Source organism: Mirounga angustirostris, unplaced genomic scaffold (assembly GCF_029215605.1).
Source record: "Mirounga angustirostris isolate CCGP_5_RB_7025 unplaced genomic scaffold, mMirAng1.0.hap1 SCAF_5, whole genome shotgun sequence".
NCBI lineage: Eukaryota > Metazoa > Chordata > Mammalia > Carnivora > Phocidae > Mirounga > Mirounga angustirostris.
Window position 1 is genome coordinate 69,341,187 of NW_026991713.1, and position 17,175 is coordinate 69,358,361.

Below are 17,175 nucleotides of genomic sequence, written 5' to 3' on the forward strand. Positions count from 1 at the left end.
AAATATTCACTTACTCTGTGTCCATGAAATCTTATTTCTAAGTATGTACCCAAGATAAATATACAAAAAATGTACAAGAGTCTTCACAGCAATTTTAGTAATAATAGCAAAATACTAGAAACAATCCAAATGTCCAGCAACAGTAGAATGGAGAAATAAATGGTGATACATTCATACAATGAAAGATGCTATAGCAAATAAAAATGAACACATTCTATACAAAACAACATAGATGTAGTCTATATACATAGGTTGAGCAGAATAAGACCACACACAGGCACACTTCAAAAACAGACAAAACTAATAGAAGAGTTAGCAATACAGCTAATGGTTACCTCTGGAAGGAGACTCAAGAGAGTATTCTAGGGGGCGCCTGGCTGGCTCAGTCGTTAAGCGTCTGCCTTCGGCTCAGGTCATGATCCCAGGGTCCTGGGACCAAGCTCCGCATTGGACTCCCTGCTCAGCTGGGAGCCTGCTTCTCCCTCCCCCACTCCCCCTGCTTGTGTTCCCTCTCTCGCTGTGTCTCTCTCTGCCAAATAAATAAATAAAATCTTTAAAAAAAAAAAAGTATTCAAGGATGCTGTAATGTTCTATTGCTTCCTCTGAGTAATAGTTACATAGGTGTATTCAATTTGTCATAATTCATCAAGCTATATATCTTTGATTATTGAACTTTCATATATACGTATATACACATATTTTATATATTATATATGTATATATACATATATATACCAGATTAAAAATTACTTTTAAGTAAAAAAATAGAAGAATTGTATAGACCTATAATGTCTAGAGATCATATGGGAAAGGAAGTGCAATAATTCTGGAAAGAAACTCAACATGTAATATTACTGAAAAAGTGAGATTTGTTTCTAACTCAATTCAACAAACATCAAATGATGATCTACTATATTATAGCCCTATACTTAGTGCTCTAAAGAGCACTAAGGAAAAAAAGACAGGCTCTAACCTCCCTATCCCTCTCCTGTACTACCCACTCCCCTCATATGTTATTTCTATGCCTTCAGATAGATAAGCCTTAAAGCAGGTATTCTTATGAGGGAATATTTATTCCCCATTTCTACTCTAACCTAAAAAAAAAGAGTATATGACTCACACTAGCAGCTTCTCTTCAATCCCCCGCAGAACACTGATTGATGAATTAGGGAGGAACCACTAGTATTTTATGTCAATCTATCTCTCTAGGTCTGGAACTTAGAAATGGGAAACAGTATTTTTAACAGCCCCCCATTCAACTCCAACATGCATCACTGTTGGTAATTTACAGACAAGGAGAGTGAGATTCAGACAAGTTGCCTAACTACCAACACCAAGATAGGACCCATGAGTACTCAACTCCAAATTCCATGCTCTTTCCAATGTATCATGCAGCTTCCAAAACAAATAATATGAGCGTAAATGGTGGATAAAGATTAATTCCAACTGGCAAGATCTAGGAAGGCTTCTTGGAAGAGCCGGGATTTGTTACCCACGTTTTAAAAAATAAACATGCCTTTAAGAATGATGATAAGCAGCCACCTTTTTCCTAACTGGAAAAATAACCTCCCTTTCCTTTAAAACCGCACTGTATTCTAAATTTGTCTGTGGGTAAAGACATCTGCTTATGTGGAAAAATGCAAGATGAAACATTCATTTACCCAGTTCTGGCCTAATCAGGGTAAAACTAACTGGTAGACATCGTGGTGGTTTGGCAATCGGTGCAACCCAGGCTCCAGGTGGCCTTCTCTCTCGCCCTCAACAACCCAGAAATAGAAAATAACTAAAAGGTTACTGTTTGTTCACTGCACAAAGCTCTATCTGCCATAGATAGAGAGTATTATCTGGCTGTCTTTAAATAGGTCATGCAATTCCACACCTTAGCTATATGTCTAACTCCCGTGAATTCCAGCATACAAGACATAGGACAGAATTTAATTTAAAAATAAGGTTCTATTCATTCATCTATGCAACAGATATTTCTGGAGCATCTTCTGCATTTTAGGCTCTGTACTGTGAGCCATAAACATAAGATTTTTGTCCTTCCTCTCCAAGAATTTGAACTCTTCCATTTCCCTGTGTTTCATTTATATGCTAATTATTCCTAAACTCAGACTTCTCTTCACACATGAGGTCAAGACTCATAAACACAGTGGCTACTAAAAATCTCTTAATACACAATAGATACCTCAAACCTACCCTGTCCAACGTTAAAATCACCTCCCCAGGGGAGCCTGGGTGGCTCAGTTGCTAAGCATCTGCTTTCGGCTCAGGTTATGATCCCAGGGTCCTGGGATCGAGCCCTACATCGGGGTCCCTGCTCTGTAGGGAGTCTGCTTCTCCCTCCCCCACTTCCCCTGCTTGTGATCCTTCTCAAACTGTGCCTCTCTGTGTCAAATAAATAAATAAAATATTTTTTAAAAATAAAATAAAATCACCTCCCCTTCTCAAACCTACATGAACATCCATCCAGACGTCACATCTGGAAACATGGAAGTCATCCTCTCCGTCTCTCTGTGTGCTATTACCAACAGCCGCTAGGCCACCAAGTTCTTTCTTTTCTAAATATTTATCAAATTGATTCTTACTTCTCTGCCCTCACGATTCCTGTTCTGATTCAAGTTCTCATTATCATGGGCCTGCAATAAGGCAAAGACTACCTAAAACTCTTCTCTGGTACTCCTTCGCTACACTGAGTCTAGTCTAAAATGTCAATGAGACTGTCTCTCCTATCGTAAAGCACCTAAAGACTCCCTCACATGATACAGTAAAGAACAAGTGCCTTCCGTGATATTTAAAGTCCTCTAAGATCTGGCTACTACATATTTCTTCAGTCTTCTTTGCCAGCCCAGGGTTTACACTTCATGCTCTAGTAAAGTTCTCATTGGTTCTATGCGATGATCTGTCTTCACACCTTTGTTCATGTTCTTTCCTTTCTTTGTTCTGCCTTTCTCCACCTTTCTTTTCTTTCTCTATGCCACTTCTTGTTCTCTTGAAAGGTTCAACTTATTCTAAAAGCCTGGACATAGCTTATCTCGGTCCAGCTTTACTGTATTAACATCATCTGTTTACATAAAACTCCAGAAGTATCAGAACTATATGTTAATGAATCTTTTTACCCCTAGGATCCATGACCAGCTAGCATATAGTAAGTGTTTAACATACGTCTATAGGTAATGAGGTTATTTTTTAATGAAGACAAATAGCACAAAACAAATTATATCCATAAAATTGAATACTCACAACAATAAAAAGGATTGAACTCTGACACATGCAAGGACAGGGATAGTTTTAAAAGCATTATGCTAAGGAGAAAAAAGCCAGACATAATAAAAGACTACATACTATATGATCGTATTTAAAAACATTCTATAGAAGGCAAAACTATAGTGACAGATCCATTCTCACAACCCCTGCATCATGCAGAATCTATGCAATGCCTAATCAATCCATGTTTTGTTTCACAATAAAAATACTTTCTTCCTAAGATACTTTAAAAAAAAAAAAAACTGTGGAGATAGAAAAAAGATCATTGGTTGCTGAGGTCTTAGGGTAGAGGGAGGTGTTTGACTATAAAGGGGCTTGAGGGGACTTTTGGGCATGACAGAATCTTTTTTTAATTGATTTTGTTTGTTTGTTTATTTATTTATTTATTTGTCAGAGAGAGAGAGAGCACAAGCAGGGGGAGCAGCAGGCAGAAGGAGAAGCAGGCTCCCCGCTGAGCAGAGAGGCAGACATAGGGCTCGATCCCAGACCCTGGGATCACCACCCAAGCCAAAGGCAGACACCCAACCAGATGAGCCACCCAGGTACCCCAGAAATGTTCTGTATCTTGATCGTAGTAATAGTTACATGAAAAAATACACACATTTTATAAAAATTCATGAAACTGTACCCTTAAAAAGAGTGAATTTTATTGTATGTAAAGTATACCTCATAAAATGCTACAGTAGGTATCCAAGCAACATATCGTGGGCAATCAAAAGAAAGGACCAAAACTCTGATTTGAAGAATCAGAGAGGGCCTCACCAAGGAGAATGAGTAACATTTAGTTGGTTGGATAACCATTATATTATATAATAGCAGCTGTGGCTTAGAAACTTGCATGTAGTCTCAGAAGTATTCTGCTTCTAATTGTTATAGACACTATACATGCCAAGTTTTTCTGGAACTAAATGCAGTGGCTTGCTTTCTTCTTCATTTGCTTTCCTTCGGATCAATTAAGAACATATCCCTGCCCACACCTCCCCATGCACACACATATACCCACTAACTACATTTAACTGATATTTCCAGATTCTTCCTTTTGCTTTGACTCCTCATGAGGCAAGTGTTGGTTCCTTTCCAAAGCAATGTTCTTAGATCATTTTTTAACCTTTTCAGTAAACAGAGGACTGGCAAGTTATAGTTTCAAGATAGATCTTATTAGCTGATTAAAAAGATGCCTATAAAATCAGAATAATTACAGTAGAAATTTTCTTTAGTTTTACAGAGAACAGGCTACACAGAGCACACCTAAATGTGCCACAGATAGCCCCAAACCATGATTCTTTCATTAGTTGGTAGAATGCTTCATAAGAACTACATCTGTGTGGAACTAAAATCCTGGTACTTAAAATTTAAACAAAGCATTTTGTAGAAGTAATATTGCCTGTGCATACCATAAGTCCTATATTTGAGGACATTTTCTAAGGTGACCACAAGGGTGAGAAATGTGTGATTGCTCTTAGAACCTTCTAAGGAAAGGGTGAGAAATGCATGATTGCTCTTAGAACCTTCTAAGGACGTAATGGAGGCAGAGAACCATAATAAATGTTGGTTGGTCCAAACTTCACTTCTTTCTTAGGAAGCAGCAACATGTTCTTTGCCAATCAGATTAAATCCAAACTCTTAACTCTAGGATTTGTGGAGCAGGTTCACTTGGTCCCGACAGTATAATACAACTCCATTGCGCTCTAGTGAGTTATTCTGAGCTGATCATTAGGCATCATGAAATAGATGAATCCCTATTCCTGCTCATGTTGGGGCGGGTTTCGTAGATACCTGCTTGCATCAAGCGCCTCAGTAGCAAACCCACACAGGCCACCACTCTGGAAGCTGAACGCATTTGAGTGTTTCCTACTGGGGACCCTACCACATGTCTTCTATTTTTAAATCAGACCATCCCAAACAAACCCAGATTTGGTGAAAACATGTACAGTCATTTCAACATAAAGCAACAATGAACTCTTTAATTTTATTCACATAGATTATTCCTTACATTAGCCGCACTCCTCCAGCTACCTCATGTCATGTTTTCATTCTTAACTCCATCATTGTTTGCCAACAATTTCAACCCTTTTGTTAGAGCTTATGTTTTTCTCCATTATGCCTTGATATGGATTGCTTTAAGATCTAATAACCCAGAAATTTGTAAGAAAAACTGATGACCGTGTTTTTTTTTAACATGAAAGTTTCTTATGTTGCTATCAAATAACAAGAAGACACTATCTCATTGTTGATGTCGACAGATAAATATAGGTTGAAATATTATTAAATTTTTAAGATAGCCATTAGTTATACAAATATAGAGCTCATAACTTCCAAAGCAGTGAAGAAAAAAGAACGAAGAAAACCTAATCAATACAACAAATAGAAGGAAAAGAACAGGAGAGAAGACAGCATGCAGACATAAGATGTCAGAAGTAAAGCTAAATATATCAGTTATCATGAGAAAAGTAAATAAGTAAACTTCTCCATAAAAGCCAAACATGCTTTCTGATTAAACCAAAAAATAAAATAAAATATAAAATAAAACAAAACACACACAAAACCACAATTGCTATTCACAAGATGCACCTAAATTAAAATGGCATAAATATGTTCAAAAAATGAAAGAAGTAGCCCAATTAACATCAGAGTAAAATTCAGTAAAATTCAAATAAAGAAAATTATTTTATTTCAACAAAAGGTATACTCTACAGTGAAGATATTACAGAACTAAGTAGAGATTTGCCAGATATCAAATATCAAAAATATATAAAATAAAGGCCACTAGAAACACAACAAATAATTTTTAGGAATTCAATTATAAGTGGGTTTATCTTTGACAGATTAAATAGAAAATAAATAAGAATATAAGTCTTGGATAACATAAACGCTTTAGTAAAAGATGTCTGCTAACCTCTGCAAATTGAGAATACATTTGCTTCCAAAATGTCCTTGAAATGTTTACCAAAGCATAAAATAAATTGCTGTAAGGAAAACTTCAAAAAGTAACATAATATGAGCCTCATTGTGTGACTTTGTAAAAACATTTTATATTTTAATGGCAACCACATAGCAATTTTAAAATACTCATAAGTAACCTGAACTAAAAATTTTAAAATGTTTATATTATTAGTAGAAGCTGCTTAGGGAATAACAACAATGGGAGCTAACTATCAAAAGATAGGGCAAAAGCTGCACTTGAAGGAAAATTTGTAGCCTTAAATGCTTTATTAGTAAATAAGAACAAATGAAAATAAAGTGCTCACTTCAAAACACTAAGGAAATTAAATTAAGTATCAAATCTTTCACTTCTCACATTGACAAATACTGAAAAGAATTAGAATAATTATTGGCAACTATTTGAGGGGGAAAAAAACACTACTGATCATATAAATCAGCACAACCCCACTGGATTGCGGATTGTTAATAAGCATCAAAATCCCTAGAAATTCCACTTTTACAAATTTATCCTAATGATGGATTTGCTCAATGATTTAGCTTGGTATTTAAACTATCAAGCCTATGCTTATGAACAGTTAAATGTTTAACAGGGAATAAAAAACTAATATCAAGAACAAAAGAATAAGACCATACTGTTAAATGGTTCAGGAATGTATTATTATAGTTATTATGTACCATGGTTACGCTGACATTTCTTCTAGAACCAGGACTGCAGAAGAGAAGTTTTTCCTCTTTATATCCATAAGATTTTTTAAGATTGGTCTCTGGTCCCTGCATGCCCTGCATACTCCCAGCTTAGTCTCCCTAATAGTGACAGAAACAAAGGACAGAACATTGTTCCTTAACTCAACTACCTTCCCATCTTTAAACCAAGGCTCCTCTCAGCAAAGAGGTCTTCAAAAACCATTATCAATTCATGGTAATCTGTGTTCTACTGAATGTACTTCCTCCCACATCAGTACGTACAAAGAGGCACGTAAGACCATCTGTCATTTAACTTCTTTCCTTATCCTCATATAGGATAACTATGCCAATAGCCATTGACATGACAATTGTAAAGTGAAATATTACAAAACCCAACCATTTTACTTACTTCTTTCCCCCTTGAAACTTAGCACCCGCCGCAAGCAACTTTCTACCCTTCCCATTGTTAATTCTATTCCCTGGAAAGTTCTTGATAAATTTAATCATACTACAGCAAGAATAATAAAGCTCATGCATTAGAACAGTGGCCAGAGTGACTACTGGAATTTTAAGGGAGGAGAGGAAAACTTTCTAGGGTGCCTGAAAACCCAAAACATAGAATATGTCTGGAGAAATATCATGCCAGTTACATAAGGTTACGGGACAACTTTGAAATCTTCAAATATTCTAGCTTCATAGCAGAAATTAAATCAATAGATGATAGATACCAATCTTGTATAAGACAACAAATGTGATCTATTTATGTCCTCTTCTCAAACGTTCTGACAGTTTCTATTATCTTCCCAAAATGAAAGTGTGATTAAATAAACAGGAAATTTTTAGATGAGCTCTCAAAATGGCCTGAGAGGTGGTCGGGTTTATTTATATAGTCTCTGCCTTATATAAGGCAGATGCCTGAAGGACTCCGTTGCATTAAGACATACTCGGGTATATCTTTTAAGGGTCTCTCTTTCCTGTGACATAGCCTAATTCTGCATCTCTTTTGGCCCTGGCAGTGAGCTTCTGAGCTTCCCAAACCATCTTCCTTTCATCTGCTGCATCATCCTGGAGTAACTGAGGCTACTGGACCTTCACAGGAAAACTACACAAAGTTTTTGTAGCCATTCATACAACACACATTTGTTTTGAAGGGGATGAAGCTTCCCACTCAAGGGTACTTCCATTTTCTACTATTGAGGCTTGCCGCTTTTATTATCAAGCCTTCCCTCCTCCAGAAAACAGAAAAGAAAAAGAAGTCTGTTGCTTCCACATTGCTCGCTGGCTTACTAGCATCTCTCATAGGGAAACCCATGATAAATCTGGATCATTTGGAAGGTGTTACAGAAAACCCAGCAGGTCTGACCATACAGAACAAAGGTGTCTACTCATGTGTTGGAGGCCACACAAATGGGAGAGTCATTGCCCTGGATTTTTCCTTTCCCTCCCTCACTTACCTAATCTTATCAAAAGATTCCTGGTCAATAAACTAATGAAAGAATCACTATCGGGGCACTTGGGTGGCTCAGTCATTACGCGTCTGCCTTCGGCTCAGGTCATGATCCAAGGGTGCTGGGATTGAGCCCCGCATGGGGCTCCCTGCTCAGCGGGAAGCCTGCTTCTCCCTCTCCCACTCCCCCTGCTTGTGTTCCCTCTCTTGCTGTCTCTCTGTCAAATAAATAAATAAATTATTTTAAAAAAGAAAGAAAGAAAGAATCACTATCATATATACTTTCTGAAGGAGGCAAAATAGAAAAAGAAAGAGAAGAGGGGAAGGAGAGCAAGGGGAAAGGGGAAGTTTACTGGGTGACAAAAATGGCAACGTGTGGGGAGACATTTTGGAACAAGGCAGGCTTTGTGGTCCTTTCAAGCCATCAACTCTGGGGAGCCATCAGCCTGCCCACTGATGGGACAGCTATGCCATCAAAAGGCTTTCTCTGCTGCTCTTCAAAGATCTCTATCTACCTCCTCTAAGGGGGGGGGGGCGGAATTATATGAGGTTTACAAGAAAGACATAAGATGTATTTCATATTCTCAAAGAGCTTAGAGTCTAATTTTCCACAGTGAAAATCTCATACTTTGAAAACTACCTGATGTACCAAAAACAGCTTGGGCAACAAAGGGCAGATTGAAAATCAATTTGTAACCCTATTTGCTCAAGTATTTTGTTTTCTCCCACCTTCCAAGAAATTAAACACCCGCCTGATCCAAAAGTAATGGTAAAATGAGCCCTAAATCTTCAGACCAACATTTGGGAACTTGGCTCATCCAGGCTTTTATAAAAAGCAATGGAAGTAGAACCTCAAATCACACACAAGGCTTCGGGGGTCCCCACCCCGTCTTTAAGTCAGCTGTTACTAGTGCTTAGGTAAGTATCTGAACAACAGAAGTTTCAAAACAATGGGTCATTTAATTTCCAGTGTGTATGTTCTGTGATATGAAACCCTAACATTTCAAAAGTTACCATGTATTATAATATACAACTCAGCTTTTTTATGTTTAAAACATTCCCCACATTCCAGAGTACTAATTTGAGGCCAAATGCCTGGAAAATGTCTCCTTTAACTCCTTCACTGACATAAGCCCACTTGATATTGCTGTTGTGCTTACCTGCATTGTTTTGGCTGATACATAAGAAGCTCTAGGACCTCAACCAAGTCAAAAAAATACAGAAGTGGGATGAAGAAAGACCACGAAGAGCTGGACAGTTTTGTAATCCCTTTCCCAAGCAGATATGTCCCAGCCAACTACTGCCTGGTGAGGCTGACTGGGGGAGGGACACTGAGGAAGTGCTGAGGGGTCTGATCCAGGTCAGTGGAATTCCTGTGTAACCAGCAACAAGAAACCCTGCTACCTGAAAGGTGTGACAGCAGCCAAGCTACCAGTTTCCAGGAGTCATCACAGTGGAGGAGAAGCTTCACAAGTAATTAATCTGAAGTTACATGGCTAGATTTCCTGATTTTTCTTTCCAAAGCTTAATGATGTTGCTTTTCATTCTTTAACCAGCATTTTATAACATGGAGGTCACTGGAAGAAATTGTGTGCAGGCTTTTCTCTATTTTATGAAGCTCAAGAGGAGAGAGAAAGTCAGTAAGTACTCAGGGAAATTTTCTTCTAAAAGTCAATGTGTTCTTCTAGAAGGCTGCTCCCTAAGTTAATTTAAGCAAGTTGTTATTTGAAAACTATGTTATATCTTTCCAGGGTAGTATTGCCTTTTTTAAGGCCTCTATTGAGAGAAATTTAAGGTGCAAACATAATTGCTCCTTTTCTTCTCTCATCCCAAAGTAGATGTTTCTTCATACTACAGAGAAAATCACCAAATATTCAAAACAGTTTGAATAGGTTCTTGCAATCCCCTATATAAACTTCATGATGCTGGCTTGCACATAGTCAACCCAGGATAAATAATGCTAAAATGAGTACCCACTTTCTCAGCCAGGAAGACTATTTCCCCACCAGAATCTCCTGATTTGCTTTAATTATGCTCTAAGATGCTATCAGCAACGTTAAGTGTGCTGTAAAATTGGAATTGGAATTGTATCATATTTCGTGTTCATTAGTATCCCCCTTTTTGCTTTCAGAGAAGCTTTAGAAAGATTTCACACTCTTGTAGTTTAAAGAAATACTTCATTACAGCTTCTGGAATAGTCCTGAAGCCAAGAGTGTATTGGGAGTCCCCCCTCCCGAACAATGTCAATGTTCTAACTTGTTTCAAAAGAGCTCATTAAATCACACCAATCACACTTTCTCTTTACATTAACGTCTCCTACTGTTAGTCATTCCCATATATTTTACCCAATAGACTGCTTTAACCACCCAAGAACATGATGTCCCTGGAGATAGGCTTTTAAAAAAACAGAAATCAGAAAGTCATTAGAGTATAAATCATATCACTGGAAAAAAAAATATTGTGGATTGGTAGAACTGAGTTGAGTTTTCTAAGGCAAAGACAGGTTGGAAAGCCCAAAGGAGAATGAATGTTTATTCATAAATCCAAATGGAATTAATTGAAACAATCTAGTGGAGGTTTAAAAATAATGGCATCCATCGAAAGTGCTACAATTGTCTTTCACAGTGGAGTCATTAGCCAGCACTATATTTTGATTACTCTTCTTCAGGGATCAGCTTTAGTCAATTAAAAATGATTTATGATTCTGGGTCTAAAATGTAGTCATTTGGGGGAAAGTCCATCCATCTACGTAGCAACATATCCATCTAACTTTGGACTGAAAATTTTTCAAAAATTCCATAATCTGATTGGTTGACATCAAGAGATGAAAGAGATTTAAGAGCCCGTTATAATCAACATAAATGTTCTATTGATTCTTGAAACCAGGAGCACATTCCTTGCAGCCAAGTCTGTGGAACCACAACCCTGCCACTCACTCTACACATTTGGGTTTCCCTCTGTGTGTCCGGTGCTCTCTATCAATCTCATTTGTTTGATATCAGGGAGTAGTGACAGACCATTCTGAGATTTAAATTAATCATGTGCTTTTTTAGTTAATGCCTGAGTGCTTATGGATTACAACATATTCTATATATCCTGCATCTTAAACCTGCCTTTTAAAATGAAATATGGAAGGAAAACATAAAATTTTTTTAAATAAAAAAGATTTTGAATGAAAAAGATTTTGCTCTTAAAAAAAAGGAACTAAATGAAGGAATGAGCTTTTATAAAAAATCAGCAAAACAGCCCTGTGACTCTTGGCACCTTGTTTTTTGGTTTTTTGTTTTGTTTTAAGATTTATTTATTTATTTGAGAGAGAGCATGCGTGCGTGAGAGTGGTAGGGAAGGACAGAAGAAGAGGGAGAGAGAGAATCTCAAGCAGACTCCCCACTGAACATGGAGCCCAACACAGGACTCGATCCCTGGACCCTGAGATCATGACCGGAGCTGAAATCAAGAGTCAGAGGCTTAATCAACTGAGCCACCCAGGCACCCCGACACCTTTTTTTTTTTTTAATTTTTATTTATTTATTTGACAGAGAGAGACACTGCGAAAGAGGGAACACAAGCAGGGGGAGAGGGAGAGGGAGAAGCAGACTCCCAGCTGAGCAGGGAGCCCAATGCGGGGCTCGATCCCAGGACCCTGGGATCATGACCTGAGCCGAAGGCAGACGCTTAACGACTGAGCCACCCAGGTGCCCCCCGACACCTTTTTTTAAATAAAAAATACTCTTGTCTGAAATACTTATGTTCTCCCCTTTTATAACTCTTCACTGTCAACCATTGACCTTTGCTTAATTCTGCCTTCACAACTACCTCTTGCTGTTTCTACCACCTAGAGCAAGCCTTCATCAAATCAAGCCTAGGCCCCTACAGGGCCTTGTGGCTGGCTGTCGTTTGCCTACTCAATCTCTCTTCCTATCACATTGCACATCAAGTCTAAAGAAACTCTTCTAGAATAGCCCATTCAGTGATAACACTGTTCTATTCAAAAACTCCAGTATTTCCCATGCCTACAGCCATGATTGTCAACCTGGGCCCTTGGAGTGCCACAGGTGAGTCTCTGAGGTCTTGACAAGGAGAGCAGCTAACTAGGTGGGGCCCACCTACTTGCCCACTTCCACCAGAGCATGTTCACTCTGATCTGCTAACATACTGAGCATCCCTATTTAATATACTGACACTTTCACTTTTATCTGTTCAATATATTGGCAAAATACCATGTGAGAGAACATTCCACAACCTTTAAAGTGTTTCCAAACCACTGACCCACATACAGAATAAAAACTAAAATAAATAAATGAGTATAACATGAAAGACCATCCACAGTCTGATCTTATCCTACCAGTAGAAGTGGCCACGCTATGAGAGTTGAGTTTAGCCCTAGGTCAGATTACCTGTGCTCAGATCCAGGGTCCACCCCTTGCTAGCACTGCGATCTTCCCTTAACCCATTACTTATCCTCTGAGCCTTTAAAGTGCTGGTAGGTGCCTAGCTAATAAGCTTGCTTTAAAGATTAAATTAAATTATATAAGGGAAACCCTTAGAACAGTGCCAGCCACAAAGACGAGAACTGGGGTAGCCATCAGGATTTCCTTTCAAGCCTTGGATCCTATTAGTCCACCACGTGAACTCTTTGTTAGAAATAAACTACCCTATCCCCATTCTACAAATATTCCCTGGGCTTTATTATACCTCACCTCTTCCAGGCCCATATTCCCAGGCTGTAAATGCTACCACTTCTGGAGGCTGCTGCTTTACAAGCAAGAGTGGGAAGGAAGTGGGAGAGGATATTGAGGAAATAGCCATTAAAGCACCTTAGAAATATAGTCTTATCTTTGAACATCCTTCTTTCTGCCAGTCATTGTTCACTGAAGCCTAATACTGAGAAATTAGTGCTATGCTGCAATGGGGGGGGGGGGGGGAGGGCGGGGACGCAGGGGACAGACAGACTGGAAGATACTCGTTTTTACTGATGGAACCTCAGTTGCTTAAGAAACCCTGAGCATGTATGAACAGATGCCATCCCAAAGCCAAGTGCTTACAAAGTCATTCTGATCTGGAAAATTATTTAGATTTTAAAGTGAATGCTCCTTTTGGCCTGCTTAAACATTAAATATCCCCTGGCCCCTTTCAAAGAACAGGAGTCAAGTTTCATCTTCTGAGCCAAGTTTCTTCCCCTTGCTTCATTCTACTCTGTGTTGGTTTCCTTCACAAGGGAATGTGTTTTAATATTTTTATATGCTTCGCAGAGCACTTTGAGAAGGAGAGTACCTTACGAGCATAAAATAATATATTCCAACACAGACATTCTGCTTGCAATTATCCATGCAAAGGCATCCTAAATTTTGATCACCAGGAGAAGCATAATGAAGCACATGACATTTAGAGGTTTCCTTATCTTTGGGATTGCATTAGGTATGTTTGGGGAGTGGGAGGATTTTAATCTTGTCAAGTCACAAGTACCCCACTTAATACATTTCTGTTTCAGTATGTTGATCAGTTCAATGAAAGTCTCACTCCTACTTTCCATGCCAGCTTCCTTATTAGATTTTCAATTTTTGTACCATTTGTGGTTAATCAGATAATTATAACCCTGGATTTAATATTTTCCTAGTTTTCCATTCTTTAGTAACCATAGCCATGCCTTATTATGTGTCTGCCAATTCCAAAATTCAGTGCTTAGAGGGCAAGGATCCTTTGCTTTGGCTCCTAGAGCTGTAACAAGAGCACCATGGATTTCCTACAAATACACATCTGGCTTTTTGCCTTTGTTGTCCAGGACAAATCAGTTCCAGGAGACTATCCATCCCTTTGAAATCTTTGGCTGCATAGAGAACACCAACTGAGTTGGAGACTATTAGCCCATTCTATACTCTGGCAAAGGATCAGCATAGGACATATTGCTGTATTCCTCCTAGTTCTTTCTTAGTGACCTCATGCAATTTAAGGGGGAAAAAAAGATTATGAAGTTTATTGATGACCTGCTACTATGTGCTGGACCCTGTGCTAAGTCAAAATACAAGTGCCTTTTTCTTCAAGGAATTCACCTTCTACTGAGGGAGACACACTCACAAACAGATACACTCACCATTCTTGGTTCCTAACTGAGGCAAAACAAACTAGAAGAGATATTTACCAAATGGTCAGACATCTTATCAGGAGGTACAGTACTTCTAAGACCCATAGGCAGGGCCTCCAGTAACACTGTATTTGGTTTCATGGAGCCGGGACGGGGCGGGGGGAATCAACATTCATAATTTACCAGGTATGATTCCATCCTAAAGATAACTCCAAGCCTATTTACGAGTATAGAGTCTGAGATGCCCCACCCTAACAAAACCAAGTGAACCAGTCGTAAGAAATGCTCCTTGTCACCAAAGGGTTATATTCCAAAAGAAGGCTCTCAGAGTTCCATTTTGTGAAATGCGACATGCATACCACCAACATGGAAGACATGTCACAGCTGGTGATAACAGGCCACAGCTGAGGAGGCCTTGCAACATGTCTTTAACTTTCCTGAGAGGCATGCCATATGCTTAAAAAAAAAAAAATACACAAAGTTAAAACCTGCCCTTCACTCTCATGAACATTTTCCAGTTAGTTGTGGTCTCCATACATGGGGTTGGGGGTAAATAAAGTCAAAAATATTTTAGACTTCAACTGAGAAACTTGCCTACTCAATTTGAATTTTTAAAACTGTCTTATGATGGTGGTAATAAGAGCACATTTTTGGATGAGCATCATCAATCACTGAAGGGATAGTCCCAAGAGAAGCGCAAACTCCTCAGCAAGGGTCCCAAATCGCTCACTTTGCACTGGGCTCTGTAGATTGGCTTAAAGATGCATAAAATTTCATGTAGACAGTCCCCTGATGGCTCTCATGTGTGTTGTTTATTCCATTCTGTATGTGAACATTCACTCGCTCAATTTTCTTCCTGGACAGCTTTGGAAGCTTGGAGAGACTGTAAATATTTAGTTCTTAAAATTAAAACTATCCACTTTTGTTCAAAATACCTCTATTTGGGAAAGTCTCAAACATCTGTTTAGAAAATCTCATAGCCAGCTTCTAGCCTAACACAAACTATAAAGAAAAACACAACATGATATCACCTATAAGGGAGTAAGATGTGGAAGATATGAGAGTGGGACGTGGTCTGGAGCCCAGATGTAGCAATTAGAATGTTTTGAGCTACAAAACAAGAAAACTCCCCTCAAAATGGATAATCAATTGGGTACACTTATTTTCTCCACAGTAAGACATTTTGAGGCAGGGAGTTTCCAGGATTAATGAAGCAGCTTAACGACGTGACAAGGACTCGAGTTCTTTCGGCCATCCTCAATGGGCTTTTTTTCTTCAGTCTTACGTCTTCATGGTTGCAAGCTGGCTGTAGCTGCTCCAAGCTTCATACCTCACCCATCAATCTTAAGAAGGGAGGACCGGGGCGCCTGGGTGGCTCAGCTGGTTGGGCGACTGCCTTCGGCTTAGGTCATGATCCTGGAGTCCCAGGATCGCGTCCCGCATTGGGCTCCCTGCTTAGCGGGGAGTCTGCTTCTCCCTCTGACCCTCACCCCTCTTATGCTCTCTCTCAGTCATTCTCTCTCAAAATAAATAAAATCTAAAAAAAGAAGGGAGGACCAAGGGCATCTCTTTCTTATCACTTTTTTAGAGCAAAGTACACTTTTTCAGACACCATCATGTAGAATTATCTTTATGTCTTAATGACAAGAACTCTGTCACAAGATCATTCCTAAACAAATTAATAGCAAACTAATGAAGTTGCTAGTCTTGGCTTAGACTAATCACTATTTAACTTCAAGAGGCCAGGTCAGAGCTTGAAGTTCTTGGCTGCGTAACACCTGAAAAAAATTGAGGAGGGACATGGAAATGACCGTTGGGTAAACAACCAAGTGTCCATCATGCCAGAGAACACAAGTGCTCTGACTTTGCTTTTGCTCCAGTCTCTGCAATGACTTCTCTATTAGTCAGGAAAGAAGGCACTATGAGGCGGCAGGTAAGACTATGTCTCCAGTTACTACATCTAGGTTCAAATCCCAACCCTGCCCTTCACTAGCTGCATGGCTTTAGGCAAGTTACTTCACTTTTTGGTGCCTAAATTTCCTCATGTGTACAATGTCAGAAAAAATAATACATACCCCAAAGGGTAGATTAAATTGAATAATGTTTATACAATGCTCAGCCAACTATCTAGCACCTGGTATCAATAAAAATTAGTAATTGCTATTAATATAATCTCACTCCAGAAACTAGATCCCAATGCCTGAAAGGATTTAAGAATCCTCCCTTTCATACTGCATTAAGAAAAAAAAAACTCAAAAATGCAAGCCCCCAAAAATCTCCAGAAGTAGGGGAAGGGAAGATAGCATAGTTTAATTGTATCAGTAAAAGCACAGCAGTGCCTAAGTAACCACTTGAGTTCTAAGTTCATGTTTGACACTAGGGCTCATAACCATTTCATTTATTTCAAGAGACAAAAAGAACATCATATTTAGCAATTATAAAATAGCATATATGAATTCTAGAATAAGTTAGCTATCTCTTCGGAAAATATAGAGGGGCAAGATCACATGTTTAAAATGATATGTACTGGGTTCACGGTCCATATCTCTGCACCATACTCTGTTTCTGGCTATAATTCCTATTCTTTAATTCATTTGGTGACTGCATCCTCTAAAAATGCTTAAAATCAAAATCCTTTTGTCTCCTCTTTCTTTCCTTCTCACAAACACATTTGCCAAGAGACTTAAACAAGTGAGCAGGAATTTATAAACTCAGCTTTAAAATGAGTCCCACCTAAGTAACACATCCAGAT